This window comes from Echinops telfairi, unplaced genomic scaffold (assembly GCF_000313985.2).
Source record: "Echinops telfairi isolate 266 unplaced genomic scaffold, ASM31398v2 ScPeMD7_7424;HRSCAF=8462, whole genome shotgun sequence".
Classification (NCBI taxonomy): domain Eukaryota; kingdom Metazoa; phylum Chordata; class Mammalia; order Afrosoricida; family Tenrecidae; genus Echinops; species Echinops telfairi.
The window spans coordinates 33,562,953-33,580,066 of NW_022111324.1; the positions used below are offsets into that span (position 1 = coordinate 33,562,953).

General features: G+C 36.8%; 1 protein-coding gene and 1 pseudogene across 3 annotated transcripts in view; one reads left to right on the plus strand and one right to left on the minus strand.

Annotated features, from left to right (window-relative positions):
- BRINP3 (BMP/retinoic acid inducible neural specific 3) overlaps positions 1 to 17,114 on the minus strand; it is a 524,991-nt gene that overhangs the window by 379,229 nt on the left and 128,648 nt on the right. The window lies entirely within an intron of this gene.
- Positions 6,740 to 7,738, plus strand: LOC101652298 (annotated as a pseudogene).

Below are 17,114 nucleotides of genomic sequence, written 5' to 3' on the forward strand. Positions count from 1 at the left end.
TAATGCCGGGGGCTTAAGTGGAGAGGAAATGTTTTGAGAATGATGAGGGCAATGAATGTACAAATGTGCTTTACACAATTGATGTGTGTATGGAGAGTTGTATGAGCCCCTAATAAAATGATTAAAAAACAAACAAACCTCAAAATGGAGCATATACATCATAACTCAATAAAATTGCTAAATTTAAATGAAATTGACATAGAGAGTGCAGTAAAAGAAAGCCTGTGCATCATACTGAGGGCAGAGCGTCAGCACAGACTTTTCATTCCAGAATGCCGCTAAACCAAGTAGTGTGTAGGTGAGACGTTGCCAACACGATTCCAACAAGTGGGATCCTGGATTCGGGATGTTCATGTCATGGGGCAAATTAGAATGGATATAAAGTTAAGATCAGATGTAAGGAATGTTCAGAACTAAAACCAATAGGTCTCTGAATACATTTGCATGTTAATGTTATGTAAAAAGTTAAGCATTTATAAACCACCATTCATAAAGTATATATATTTTGAAATATTATTATAACTTTTTATTTCTTACACATAGTCATGAAACATCTTGTTCTAATGTGAATATTAACAAGATTATGATGATTTCCGAGAAAATGGAAGTGAATGGTCTTGAGGAATGGCTACCATTTTTCACTTTTCCCATAGGTGCCACACGGACTTAGACATAGAAGAAATAAGAGGGAGGAATCAATGATTTCTGATTTCTGGCATGTGAGTCTAATCGGATAGACCCTAGGTGGACAATCAAGAGGAAGGTACATCAGGATTCAATATGTTTGAGCTGGTGGGAGCTCATCTTTTGCATCCATTGAGATCTAGTCAGTTGCCGTGCTGACTGTGCACGCTCATGGGGATTCCAGGGCTCCTGCAGGGTTCTCAGTGGCTGATTTTATAGATTTCTAAGATTTTTTTCTGAAGTGTCTCTGTCTGGAACTGAAACTCCAACATTTCACTTAGAAGTCTAATATATTAATTTTTTACCATTCATAAAATACAGGAAGTCACAATCAAAGATTGTGTTTGGTAGCAATATTAGTCATGTAAATGAGTTTTGTGAGGAATATTTTAGAGATGAAGGCAGATTTACACAAAGCAAAAACCTTAAATGATCAATATTTAAAGAAAAAAGGTGAATGGAAATCAAGCCAAAAGTTCTCAATCAAATAAAAAGAAATATAATAAATGAATGCACTATTTAAAAAGGACAGGATAATAGATAATTTTCAAGAAGATAAAATGATGAAAACTGTTAAAAATACAATAAACACAATCAAGTCTATTAATGGCCCCAAATACCTCCTGATTTCATTAAGATAATAAAAGGCTAGTTTTCACTTTAACCAAAGTTTAGGAAAGAAGTTCAAGCACAAACTACACTCTAAATTTAGGGGTAATGGGAGGCGAAGAATGATGAATTCTAATTTTACAATAAATGTGATGGTAAAGCAGTCTAAGGAAGACCTCTGCTTTGACCTATATTGTTAATTTACTCAACATTCAAAACCTGCTTACTGAGCACCCGTAGGTGCTGAATCCTCAGCGTTCTTTATGAAGGTGATCTCGTGATGTGCAACACCTGCTTCAAGGAGTGTGCACGGCACTCTTTGTAGGGTTAAAGGGAGGAACTCATGAAACTGACACATATTGGGAATAAGAGAAAGGGGAAATTCATGGACCTAGCTTTTGAAGAAATAGGATTAAAACACAAAAGATGGTGTTGGAGAGCAGAAATATTATCGTCTTCTGAATCTTCTGAAAGAAATAAGTAGAAAAGTAGGCTAGAGGCAAATTATGAATAATCAGTGAAACCCGAGTTTGTATATTTCCTTCTGCTCATCATTTTAAATCCACTTTCTAGCATACTGGGCACTCAGTACATATCTGCTAAATGTGTGAGTTCATATTTATGTTTGATAATTTCTCTTTCGATCTCAAAATAAAGCAATATATGATGCCTGCGTTTGCTGCACTTATAAAAATTACTATTGGTGAGTAAACATTCATGCACACATATTTATTTAAATTTGATATATTTAATCTAGGAGTGGAGGAACAAGTCAATTCACATACAAGCACTTATTATTCTGTTTTTGTTCCGAGTCCTGTTGAGATAATATAAGTAAGAAATTGTTTTTCATGTCAAATGAGGTAGTAGTTTAAATAACCCTTCTGGTCACCAGCAAGAAATTAAGTAGCCTCTTTAGTTGGAAGTAAAAGGAGACACTCAGGCAATGTAACTTACTCTGTTGTTAAGTACTTCTGAGTTGGCTACATCTCATAGAGGCCTTGTGCATAACAGAACAAAACATTTTCCAGTCCTGGTAATCCTCAAAATTGTTGCTAGGTTTGAGCCTGGTGTTTTATCCATTGTGTTGTTCAAACTCATGGAGCCTCTCTTTCTTGTTTTTTGATCGACTATTTAAAAGTATGATGTATTGCTCCAGTGATTGGTCCCTCCTGATGATATGTTTAAAGTGGCCAGAACAGTCCTAGATTTGCTTTGAAGGAACATTCTGGCTAGCCTTCCTTCAGGACAGAATCATTCCTTCTTCTATTAGTCCATGGTTTATTCAATATTCCTCCCAAATAAAATGCATCAATTATTTCTCAATCTTCCTTTTTAACTCACCAGCTTTTGAATGCATTCCAAATGGGTGCCTAAGAGGATTAGGTAATGCATGACAATAAAATGTGCAAGGCCCTGAAGTTGGAAAATGAAAAGGCAAGAACACAATTGGTCTATCTTTAACTGAAAGAGAAAATTCAAATTGATTGCTGCAGAAAGCATCAAAAGAAAAAGTACACAGAGACACAGTACTGAAAAGAATTAGTCCATGTTCAATGATTTCAGGAAATAGGCTCTACTCAAGGATCGCAGGAACTGAAAAAGGAGGGTAAGCTGTACTGAAGGCATTTATAAGAAACAGGCTCTGGGGATTAACGGATTTTATATCAAGAAGTCTGGATCACAACTCCCTGGGTAATGGAAGAGATTCATGTTTGTGCCAATTCTTTAGAAAGGTGAGCAAACAGAATGCAGAAGTTATGAAGCAATTTCATGAATACCCAACACTAGCAAATTTTTGCTGAACTTAATTCAAAAGGGGCTGCAGATACTCAGTTGAAGCAGAATACAGAAGAGAACATGGCACAAAGAATATCGCTGCTGATCTTAAGTAGGTCTTGGATACAGAGGACTCCAGATGTTTACAAGATGTTTATCTGTGTTTTCATTAATTATCTGAAGTCAATTAAATGTGTGAATAATAAATTAAGAAATGAGAGTTCCAGAATACATAATTGAGTTCATATGAAATCTGTAGAGGGAATAGAGGTAAAAATCTGAACAGAACAAAGGAATATTTGATCGCTGAAAATTGGAAAAGGTGTGCAGGGGACTGTATTCTTCTACTATATTTATGCAATCTATAAGCTGAACAAATAATCCAAGAAGCTGACAATATGAAGAAGAATGTGGCACCAGGATTGTAGGAACACTCATTAATAACCTGAAATATGCAAACAGCACAACTTTGTTTACAGTGAAAATAACTTGAAGTGTTTGCTGATTGTTATGCACTGAATCATGTCCCCCTCAAACATGTGCCAACTTGGTGAGAGCATAATTCTCAGTGTCATGTGATTATCCTCCATGTTTTGTGATCTGATTTATTTATTCTCTGTCTTAGCCTGTATGATATTAAGGAGGCAGAATTAGCAGCAGTTATGTAGATGAGGCAGGCTACAACCTACTATATTGACTTATCAGTTATACCTTGAGTCAATATTATTTGAAACATAAGAGATTAAAACAAGTAGCAGAAGCAAGAAGAACCAACTACCAAGAAAGCAGAATCAACGGCAGAGAAAGTCGTATGGACCTCAGACTCCTGCACATACAAGCTTCTATTCAAGTGCAGGTCTCAGGGAACTCTTCAAAGAATGCATACTATTTATCCTTTGGGTAGTTAGTCTTTAACACTATAATTTTTAAAAGCATATGTATACCTCAATGTTTCTGTGCCTCTTTTAGCGTCTGGAGGTACATTAGTTTAATACATATTTATTTTATATAATTAGGAAATGAACCAATATTATGAGGGTTAAATTTGATTAATTGAGTTTCATAGAATTATATAAGCAAGACTAAAGCATGTAAATTTGAAAAAGAGGACCAATTTGAAGAATATGGTTTAAAAGTACATCAAAATAGAACCAATAGGAATTGGCAACTTATTGAATATACCGGTAAGTAGTTGAGACAGAGAAAAAGAAAATGTGATGAATTTGGGCTTGTGAAGCCAGCTCCAAGTATTATGGCATGGCTCTCATGTGTTGAACACTACCAGGCACTAGTGTTACAAAGATGTAACGTCATAAACATAGTTAAGAAAACAGGATTTTTATTAGGAGGCATTCATAATAGCATGGTATATTAGCATATAAAAAGGAAGGTGGGAAGGTCCTAAGGAATTCAGGGAAAGCATGTATTATTTAAACTTCTCAACCCCCAAAATCATAGCTGTGGAGATTATTTTAACACCGCAGGACAGAGTAGAACTCTGTCATGGGATTTCCACAGCTATGAATCTTTGCATATCCAGATACCCACATCCTTCTCCCACCAAGTGTCTAATGCCTTTTGGTTAGCAGTGGAACATTTGAGTTACTATGCCACCAATTACCTATTATATATTATTCAGGATATTTAAAATAAAGACAGGACTGTTGTCAAACATTCAATTCACACAACCACATGATACAGAGTAGAACTGCTCTATGTGATTTACTTGGTTATAATCTTTACAAAAGAAAATTTCCAGGTCTCTTTTGCATATCCTAGGATATTAAGACTAGGTGAAATTTCAAGTGATGAGAAGTAATCAAGAAGCAAAATATTTAAAGAGGTTTTAGGCAGAATAAATCATAAAGTAAATGTATGGGTGTTCATACATTTACAAAATCCAGCCTATTTGTCATAGAAAGGATTCTAAAAGGATCCTCAAGGACATACAATCCACCCAACTCCTAACTTGGATCATCTATCCCATTGTGTACAAGAGAACTTTAAACATAATTGTATATCATTATCAACAGGAGTCTTAATGGTGTACTGAATTAACGTTGAGAAAATTCAGAAATTTTAACCCTTAAGTGATTCCATGAGCGAAAGATGAATCTTTCTGCGCCAATGTAAGCTTTAGAAAGCAGAAATCTCAGAGAGCACAAGGACGATTCCATAGGGTAGCCAAGAGTCAGAATTCACTCAAAGGCATTGAGTTTCAGTTTTGGATCATTATCAAGATTAGATAATTAGATTATTGTATTAGATTATTAATCTCATCAACTAATCTAAGTATCTTAGATTAGATTATTAATCAATCCCCCTTAGTCAATTAAGCAAAATGCTGATTCCCTTACCCCACCTGGGAAGCCTAACAGGTTCTGAGTCATCCTGGAGGGCTGGAGAGTGAAGGTGCGATAAAGCCATCACTCAGAGATAATCATACAGAGTGGAAGTACGAGGGGCTTAAAAGCAACAGCTCCTAGTCAATATCCAAAAAGAGAATAGTGACCTCAGTTCTATAATCACAAGGAAAATAATTCTGCTAAAAAATCCCATGAACTTGAAAGGGGACCAGTTCACACTGTGATTTCAACCTTGTGATAACTGAGCAGAGGGTTAAGTTCAGCCATGCCTGAATGCAAGACCCATTATTTTGTGTGTTGCCATTGGGTAGGCTGTGCCTCATAAGGATAGTTCTGAATGAATAACGCAAGGAAATACAGCCTATCCTTGTGCCATCTTCATGATCAATATTATATGTACAATTCATTGTTTTGGTTATTGTTTTAATTCATCCCACTGATGATTTCCTTTATTTCTACCGACCTTCTATTTGAAAAGAAAATGTATTATTCCCTTTGTCCCAATTGGACGTTCCTGATAACTTGTGCAGTTACCCAAAGTTTCACCATCCTTATTTCTAAGGAATAGTCTATACTTGATCATAGATAATAAATTTTTATTTTGCTAACTTTGTGGTATGTTGTTATAGAGCAATATGAACCTAATGCAGTATTATAGATAATGGAAAGACAAGAGGTGGAAGAATTAGATAGGAGTTTCATTAAGCTATCTTTATATCTTTAAATAAGTTTAGACAGTAATATGTGAATTATAGGAGATCCTCTGTGTTATTGTAAGAAAAAGCATAACAGATCATATTACATTTGTTGGAGATGCCGCTGGCTACTCTTTGGGGGGTAGATAGATATAAGGAGTTCACTCTTGATTATTTGAGAGCCTACTGATTAATGTCAACAGATGAGGACAGTCTTGATTAGAGAAGCAGTAATAAAAATGGAGGCACATGAATGCAATAAACAAAACTTGAAGGTAAAATTAATGTATGTGGGCTTACACAGCATGGCCAGCGACATTAGCTAGCGCTCGCTCTGCTCTCTGTAACGGGAAAACAGCGAACTGCAAGAGACTGAACTGTATCTGCCTCTATTTCCCACAGATTCGCGTTCAACTTTCGCTCACAAAAAAAAAAAAAAAAAGCCGGGAAAATTTCATTAATCCTTTTTAAAGAAAAGTTAATATAAAATTATAGTGGGGAAAAGGGAACCTGAACTTTAAACACAGCTGGAACAATCCGCAGTGGCGGCAGCAGCGACAGCGGCGGGAGAGGAGATTTAAGTTAGTTGATTTTCTGCGGCTGTTGGTTGCTCGCTAGTCGCACGGTGATGGAAGCTGCACATTTTTTCAAAGGAACCGAGAAGCTGCTGGAGGTTTGGTTCTCCCGGCAGCAGCCCGACGCAAACCAAGGATCTGGGGATCGTCATGTCACGCCACCCTGAGATCTGAGTAGGATATACATTTGAAGGACGTTCAATATTCAATCATAAGTGTGACAAAAACTGACAAGCAGGAAGCTTATGTACTCAGTGAGAGTAGCATGTTTTCCTCCCAGAGATATTTCATCTTGAAGACATGTGGTTCCACTCTCTTACTGAAAGCACTGGTTCCCCTGCTGAAGCTTGCTAGGGACTACAGTGGGTTTGACTCAATTCAAAGTTTCTTCTATTCTCATAAGAATTTCATGAAGCCTTCTCACCAAGGGTACCAACACCAGAATTTTCAGGAAGAAATAGAGTTTCTTAATGCAGTTTTCCTAAATGGAGCAGCGTATTGTATGGGACGTATGAATTCTGACTGTTGGTACTTATATACTCTGGATTTCCCAGAGTGGAGTCATCAGCCAGTCAGACCAAACCCTGGAAATCCTGATGAGTGAGCTGGACCCAGCAGTTATGGACCAGCTCTCCATGAAAGATGGTGTTCCTGCAAAGGATGTCATTCGTTCTGTCATTGATGCTCCACTGTTCAATCCTTGTGGGTATTCAATGAATGGAATGAAATCGGATGGAATTTATTAGACTATTCACATCACTCCAGAACTAGAATTCTCTTATGTTAGCTTTGAAACAAACTTAAGTCAGACCTCCTATGATGACCTGATCAGGAAAGTTGTGGAAGTCTTCAAGCCAGGAAAATGTATGACCACTCTGTTTGTAAATCAGAGTTCTAAATATCACACAGTGCTTTCTTCGCCCAGAAGATTGAAGGTTTTAAACGTCTTGATTGCCAGAGTGCTATGTTCAATGATTACAACTTTGTTTTTACCAGTTTTGCTAAGAAGGAGCAACAACAGCAGAGTTGATTAAGAAATATGAAGAGAAAACGCAAAAATAAAACACACAGAGAAGGTGGTGGCTGCTTTCTAGATTCTGATCCCGGGGCCCGTGCTGTCCATAGCCACCACCGTGTAGTTGCAGGAAGCCCTAGATGTCGGCCTAGTGTCATCATTGTGAATTGTATGCATTATTATATCAAGGAGTTAGATGTCTTGCATGAATGCGCTCTTCTGTGTTTAGGTAGTCTATGCCACTCTTGCTGGGAAATTGACGTGCATGTAGAAGAAACCTTTTCCTGTATGAAACTTTACATCACTTGTGAAAACAATTCAATGTGGTTTATGCACAGCATGCTATTTCTCCAGGTATCACCCAAACTTCCCCACAGACAAGGCTTGCGTACTCAGTAGGCGTTGGCCTCAGCCAGATCATCTGGGACTGGTCTATTCCATTGCTGCCAGAAGTGCACCTCCAGTTAACTCCGGTTTCTAGAACACTCTCTCTGAATGAATGTCACTGAAACCAATCTCTACTTCATACAGATTTTTTTTTTGCAACAGCAATTAAAAGTTTTTCTTCCATGAAAAAAAAATTAGTGTATGTGGAGATTGCTTGAATATAGAGGAGGAAGACTACAGAGCCATCAGGAAGGACTCCTGAATTTTTACTTTAAATATCCAAGTAAGTGGCATTCTATAATCTTAAGAAAGAATACAGATAACATTTTAAAATAAATTATTTTAAAAGATGGTATTGTTGTTGACCATTGGAAAAATTATGAAGAAAAAAAAGTATCCTGATCGTGATGTATAATTTCACAGGAAATATAATTCTCATCTTTATCCTAAGAAGAAAGTAATATTTCTGATACAATGTTCAAGCAATTTTAAGACAAACTTTTAGTGAGATTCCAACTGCTTCTGGTAAATGAATGCTCCTCCCATTTCGCTATCAGTCTAGAATCCAGGGACCTAGGTGGTATTTTTTTTCCTGTCTTAATTTTGTATGCTCAGTTTATGACTTTTTCCCTGATAGATGTCTCTAGCAAGCATAAATCTGAGCACTTGTTACACAATTCTTCTTTGCCTCAAGTATCAAATAAATTTAGGATTTATGTCTCTACCTAACTCTTCTGAACATCTTGTTTTATACAGTAATGAAAATGAATCTGCTGAGTAACAAGTTCAGTATCAGTCTTCATTTCATGAACTGGAATGGACTATGAGATAAAGCGATTGGACCTCTGGATGGAGACAGAAATGTGGCCATCAAAAAATTAAGAACCAAAGAGATAATATGGATCAAAATCTAATTGTTATTGCCTGTGACTGTTATAATGCTAAATTATAGTAAATCTAGTAAGTTATTATTCTAGTAGAGATTTGGTAGCTATAAGACATCTGGAGTAGTCATAAACAAAGTATGATATAGAGTAGTGAAATTACAAAATAAAAATATAATATTGCTCTTAATGCTTTCAAAATTATCTTTGAAAGTACTTTTATAATACAATTTAAATTCAAAATTAAGATGAGTCTTAAAAACTAATTTGGAAAGTGAAGAATTATTTTGTCTTTGTATATAGAAATGGAAAGGCTGAGACTCAATGGACAGATAATAGTCAAATTGGCCTTGATACCAGTTAACCAACAGAACTTTCACTTTAATACAATCAAAGGGAACATTGAAAAGTGGGGTTGTTGATATATTTCAACAAAATAAAACTTGCCTGGTGGGACATTAAATAACGAAAATATCCAAACTGTGAAATAAAATTAGTTCTGATTTTGCCAGTTATCATCTTGCGCACATAACAATTTTTCAAGAAATTCTGAAACAAAAAGACACCTCTCTGACTCCTGAGAATGAAGTAACCCCACGTGATGATGACCTCTTTGAAAGAGATTTTGAAAAATCTGTGAACAGCCTCTGTATTCACTCCCCCCCTTCATTCATTCATCCATTCATTCACTCACTCTTTCATTTATTCTCCCATTCACATTGTCATCTGTGTCTTCACTTGCTTGGAGCTAGAGATGTAATCAGCGATGTGATGTGCTGCCAGACACAAGGTGTAGGGTTCACGAATCTTACATTTTTTCCAAGGGAGACAGATCTAAAAAAAATATGATAAATATTATAAAACTAAAATTCTAAGAAAAGTATCATAAGTTCCACACACGGAACTGAGAGAGAGAGGGCCCAACGTCTTGGGACAAATATTTGTGCATTGGACCTCCTAAAATTTGAGAGATCAATGATAATTTCTTTGAAAAAAAAAAACAGGAGTTGGCCTGTAAAAGGAATCTGTGTGTAAAAGGATTCCCTGCATGGTATTTGCACTCAACTACTCATCTCAAGTTTGTAGTTTGGGGTTCACCCAAAGACACCTTGGGAGAAAGTCCTCATGATCTCCTTCCAAAAAGTCATCCATTGAAAATTCTATGGTGCACACTTCTATTGGACACATGGGGTCACCATGAGTCATAACACCTTGGTCACTCAATAATACTTAGTGTTAAACTAAGTATTGGTTGGTTGAATACTTGGTTGGTTGAACTACCTAAAGAGAAAGTGTAGCACTCCCATGAAAGGGTATATGTAATGGCTCTTGGGAAGAAAAGATCATGGCTACTGTGTCTACATCAACTAGACACACTCAAACATAGCTTGTCCAGATAAGCTGCAGGTAGATAGGAAAGATCCAGAAAATAATGGGAGATTTTTAAGCTGTTGGTCGTTTGCATAAAGTCAACTTTACTTATAGAAATATTTGTACTACTGTTAAAGAGGACCTGTCATGCACTTAGACAAATGATAACTGTCCTGTAAAGTTTCCAAGGCTATCAATATTTGCAGAGACAGGCTGCCACATCTTTTTCCTACATAACAGTAACTGGTCAGTTCCAACCACTGACCATTCATTAACAGCTGAGTGCTTAAATATTGTGGCTCCAGGGTTATATTATGAAGCTACTGAGATTTAAACACTTTTTTGTTGCAATGGGGCTTCCAGTATTATAGGGTAATCTCCATAGCATATTATACAATTAATGATAATATTATTATTATGCTTGAAATAACCATGACCAACTAAGGGACAATATTAGGAGTATCATGTGAAATAAGTTTACTCAATGTTCAAAATTTATTTTGTAAGAGCAAAATTAATACTATTACACATTATTAACTTAAAGAAAGTATAAACCCAAACCAAATTCACTGTCATTCAGTCAATTTTGACTCATATTGACTCTATCTATTAGAAGGGGTGGAACTACACTTGTGAGTCACAGAGACTGTAAATCTATACAGGAGCAAAAAGTGCCATCTCTCTCCCTAAAGGGAGTATTCAGATTTATAATGCAGGTAGGGAATTAGACTAAAATAAGTCAATTAAAACATTTCTACTAAGATATTACAGTTTTGACAATATCAACAGTCATGTGTAATTAATATTAGATGTACATAATCCGAGGGGCTAATAACAAAGCTGTACAAACAAGTAAAGATTTGTTGCCAAAAAGAACATTTGTTTTTGAAAATACTTTCAAGTCAACCATGCTAACTTACAAAAAGCAAAACAAACAAAAATAAATAAAAGCGTGTGTACAGTGGGATTTGCTATCATCTATAGAAGTTTCTACTTACAGAAAGTGTCTGAAAGGGAGAGATTAAATTGGATCCTCATGATATGTCTCTGCCTCCTGGCAGAGCATGGAAATTAGCCATGGGCCTTCACAGATAATCTGAACTTTATAGCAAGGATAAGTTCGGAGCTCACTGTATTACTCTAGGTACTTTAGAGAAACAAATCCAGAGAAATCCATGTATAAGAGAGAGTTTTATATAAAGATTAGGTGCACATCAAGAAAAAAATCACAACCCAGAGCTGCCCAAGCCCACAAATACAATACTAACCCACATTTCTTAGACCAATCCACAAAGTCCTCCTTCATCTCACAAAAGACATGCAATGACGCCGACTACAGGAGAAAAGCTGAATCAGTGAGCATGTAAGCATCTCAGTGCTGGCAGGGGTCTCCACAAGGCTGCTCCAGCACCCAGGGCTGGATCGGGGTAGGTCCATGTGGCTTCTCCTCAAGGATGAAGTGAGCCTTGCCAGCTGAAGCAGGGAACTGTCTAAGGCAGCTGCACCATGGTCTGACCATCACAAACAAGAGACCCAAGAACTAGAAAGGTGAGGCTCACTGAGGCAGTTATCTCTCCGCCCTTCAATAAACCCCACATGTGTGGATCGGCCAGGTTGGCACAATAAACTAACTACCTCACTCATACTTTGTTTGCTCATGCTGCTGCCCCAGAACCTCTGTGTCCTTAAGTGTGATCACATGGATGAACATGGCAATATGCACTAGTGCCTTTCCCAGGACCCCATGTGGAAGTTTGAAATCCTGAAAACTGCAGTTAAGGCAGACACTCAGTAGGTATTAGTTCTTCAATATTTCAGAACTAGAGTATGGCATAGTGATTTATTTATTCAATACTCAGAGGGAATAAATGAGTTATTGTAGTCCCATGGGACATACCAGAAGTCCTATCCCCACAGACATTTTGGAATCACTGAATCTAAGTGATTGAAACAACCTCAGAAGTCCGATAGTCCAGCATCTTTCACTCGTACACTTGCTAGATCTGTAACCACACTCTGCACTAAAGCGCAAAGCAAGTTGCTATGCCCATTGATGGAGAATGGTGATGCTACAACCTGTATTGAGATCTCTGTGTCAAAACGTTCTTCTTTATGTTGTCAGCGTGTTCCTTGATCCAGAAAGTGATTATCAACTGATTGGCTAGAAACACAGGACAGATCTGTGATGCTTAGGCTGTAGCTACATTTAGGTCTGGAAGGCATTGACTGTCATAAGACCAAGACCTGTACCGGATAGAAAACACATAAGAAAGACCCTCTTGAACAAAACAAGCATCTGTGTCAATGGACTTTCTCTTCAACGGTCATCCTTTACTGTTAAATCCCTAAATGCACAAAAAAGAGCATGCGTGAACCCATGTGGCTGCCACAAAAATACTGTCATCATCCCTGTAGTTGCTAAGTGTTTCTGAGGCAGCTTGCGTTTCTGAAACATGAATTAGGATGGAATAAACTGTTTTAAAGAACAGATGCTTTTCCATGCCATTTAAAGTACTCTAGACAAAGATTTCCTTCCAAATTATTTGTTCACTGTAGCAAGTATAAATTATTAGGAAACATCAACTAATATTGTACAACAAAAAGTAAAACATAACAAACTGTTGAAATAGTAGTGAACAGAGTAAAATATCAGAAAATAACTTTCAGGACTTCATTCAAAAATAATATCTTAGGACTCTCATTCATCGTTCTGGAGGCAATGCTGACTGATAGTCATGCTTGAAAACAGAGTAGCATGCTCCTGTGGGGATCCAAGACTGCAAATCTTCTGGAAGCAGAAAGGCTCATCATCCTCTCCAAAAAGGGCCGATAGATTTCAACCTCTTGTGCTTAACAGCCCAACAAGTGACACGCCGTGCCACCAGAGTTCTTTCTATCGTGACTAAGAAGTGCATAGAAAACACAGAAGTAGACACAATATTAGAAAGCGTTTTAATAATTCAAAATATTGGTATATCTGAGAATAAAAATCAAATAAGTTCCTTGGACATTTAAAGGGAATAAGACAAAATTCAACACTAGCATTTGGTTCCAAATGGAACACAATGGAAATAGATTGATAATATCCTACAATAGTGCAGATACATAGATGATAGAGTCCTGCTCCTAAATATGCATTGTATGGACAGACGAACACTACAAACTGGCACATGGAAGTACTATGTAATCATCCAGAACATACAAATACTACGTGATTGTGAAGATTCTGTCAGATAAAACTTAGCAATCCTTTCTGGTGAGATCTTGGAGCTGAAATCTATTTCCAACATAAGTGGCTGTTATAGAAAAGTGTATTTTTTATTTTTTTTGGGGGGTGGGGGTAGTCCTGGATCCTGCATCTGGTTCATCACCTATATTGAAGGGTTTATTTTTTGCATTCGAACCAGTTGCCTGCTGTATAGTCCCTGCTGAACCTAGGAGTTGTCAACAGACTGCCTTTTGACCTGCCAATCTTGAGTTTATTCACCTCTGCATCCAGAAACCTGAAACTTGGGTTCACCAGCCCCTACAGGTCCATGGGTTAGGAACAAGTTCCAGCCTGCCATAGGCCACAAACATTTAATTAGCCCCACCCACAGCTATGTGAGCCTTTATTTGATGTAAATCTGTCTGTATATGTACATATATAGGCGTCATCTGTTTTGCTACTGTAGAAAATCTAGCCAAAGACATAGTGTAGTCACCATGATTCTCTAATATGGTACTTGAAACTTTCATCAATGCAACTGGTCCAAGAGAGAGCTTAAAAATATAAAGACTGAAACTATTAATATTAGTACACGAGGCTATTTAAGTCTGAAAACCCCACTAGATTCAACTGAAAAACGTCTGCAAATCATAAAGTAATTTAGTAAAGTAGTAGAGTTAAAAAAAAAAAAAAAAGGAAACCAAACTTGACCAGCAGTCACCACAGGTGGAGGGGGAAGAGTGGTTGCTTAAGGGGCATTGAGTTTATGTTAATGGTGTAATCATTTTGGAAAGGATATCAATAATGGTTGTACAACACAAAGAGTATAATGAATGACACTGAATTACACATGTAGAAGTTGTTTAATTGGAGAATACTTTTTGTGTATATTTTTGACTCAATGAAAAAAATTACATGAATAATGAGTACAAGGAAGAATAAAATGTTTTAGAATTAATTGTGGTGATAATTGTTAAACTCTTCTTGATATGATTGAATCATTGAATTATTCATCAGGTAGATGAAGTGCCAATAAAACTGTTTTTAAAAAAAGTAGTGGGGTTTGAAATTAAATTGCAGTAAACAATAGTTTTTATGGAAACAATGACCAGAGGGAGATATAAATAAGAATTTATTTTTGTGGCAACAGAATTTGAATAATAAAAGTAGAAATAAACAATAAAATTTGGAAAATCAATTTGAGGAAAAATATGAAACATTCTTTAGTCAAAAAGTATACCAGAACACAAAGGAATATGTGCCATTTTCAAAGAAACACAACTTCATCATGGTATCAGGAACAAGATGATTTTACGGGATATATAGAAAAAGGAATAAGCATGAATATATGGGAAAACTTTTAGAATAAAAGAAAGAAGGCCAGATAAAGGCTCTTAGGAAAAAAATTAAAGTGATGTCAAGATATGTTTCTTCATTTATCAAATTGGCTAAAATTTGACCTTACTTTTCATGGTACAGAAAGACCTGCACACTGAAGAGATGATGATGGGATAATGTTTTATCTCACCGCATGGTTTGCAATTATAAAACACTGAAAACTCTTGTGTTTCCAGCACCAGATTTAAGCTGCTTGGGGTTGATTTTGACACCTAGCAATGGCATACACAGAGTAGGATTGAGTGTGCTCCATAGGATTTTAGGGCTCTGCTCTGACAGTTGTTAATTATTTGGTCTTTTTTCTGAGGTGCATCATGCAGGATTTGAAGTGCTAAATGCATAGCAGTCCATCATTTAACCATTTCTGCCATTTTTTTTTTGTTTAGACTGTATATGTAACAATATATACACAAGTGGCCTTGTTATACAGCCTCTTGTACTTTTCCAAGCAAACTTTTTGCACTTGCGTTTGCAAAGCCCAATGTGAGAAGGCAGTCTTTCAGACAAGTGGCTACTTGTCCGTGCTTCTCCCCTCTCTGGAATCTTTACATTTTGGAACAAACCATAGTAATCCTTTCCCTCCCTCCCCACCACTGACTAATTCCTTAATACATCTAAATATCATCAGGGTGAAATAAATACTTCTACAGTAATTGACTACCAACCCTCCAAAGGACTGGTTGAAATAAAATTGGTTTTGTAAGTTTGGGGATAAAAATTTTTAAAAACGGTTGGAGGAGGAATTCAGTAGGCAGCCTTATGTTTATGTTAGTAGTAGCAAAGTTTTGTAGTCCACCTAAGTCAGCGTATCTGGCCAGAAGGGACTGGCTGGAGGCAGGTCCCACTTTGTATTCTTCTTGCATTTTAAGCATGTATGGAAGTTCTCCATCTCCACATGGACATCACACGAGCCAGTGTGCACTGTTTGTGTGCTGTAAGTAGTCTACTTCTTTTTCTAGGTAGTAAATGTGGTTTTCCAAGGACTAACAGGCACTCAGTCTTTGAATGGAAGAACATAATACCCATGGAGGGACCACATTTAGGGATTGGTTTTCTATTTCCAATGGCTGCCTGCCTCTTTATAAATCTGGAGCAAGAATAAAAACTAAAGCTTATGCATGGTGTATCTACAAAATGAACACACTCTTAAGTAAAATAAGTTAGATTCTTTTACCTTGGAACAATTTAAAAGGTCAGGCTTGATTTAGAAAGCTCAGATTTTGGGGAATTTGATGCTGAAATGACACTGGTGGAAAAAGCCAGAAAAAGAGTACCTCTTCCCACTTCTACAGGATATACTACAATGGAGTCAAATGTAATATATGTGTGTGCGTGTATATATGTATGTGTATGTATGTATATATATATATATATACATATTTTTAACAGTCTGATGTCTTCATCAAAAGATCTCTGATTCCAAGGGGAAAGGATAATTGGTAGAAAATTATAATGCAGAAAAATATGAAGAATGCCTGCTGGCAAAGGAAAATGAGAAATATTTGCTTTTATCTGCATAAATGCTGGAATGTAATACAAGAAAATAAATAAGTTACCTAATAACCTCTTCAAAGTTTAATTTATTTCCTTATCCATTTAATAGTGTTTCATGAATAGTGAAGTAAATTTACAAAGGCACCTTCTGTTTCTTGCAACAGAGATATGTAAACTTCTTTATAATGACAGCAGGATGATTCTGAAGAGGCAAGTTGACTGTTACAGCATCAGGAGCAGAGGAGCTCAGCGGATCAGTTTCTGCAAGGTCAGGAAAAAGGATGCAAAGAGGAGTGTAGCGGTACTCTGGGGAGTTTCAAACGTGCTGGGAGGACAAAATGCCACTGGATATTATACGTTATAGAAAACGTTCATCAACCCATAGAGCTGACTTGTAGCCAAAGAATGTTTGTTGTTCATCTAAATACATTTGTTCATGTACAAAGGAATGGTATGATGTCTGGATTCACTCCTAATAAAAGGGTTTGGAAAAATAAATAAATAATAGTGAGATAGTTTATTGTGCCATCCTGGCTGATAAACGCAGGTGGGATTGACTGAGAGGCGGAGAGATGGATGGCTTGGTGAGCCTTGCCTTTCTTGTCTCTCACTCTGTGATCATCGGACCAGTGTGCGGCTGCCTTGCTTG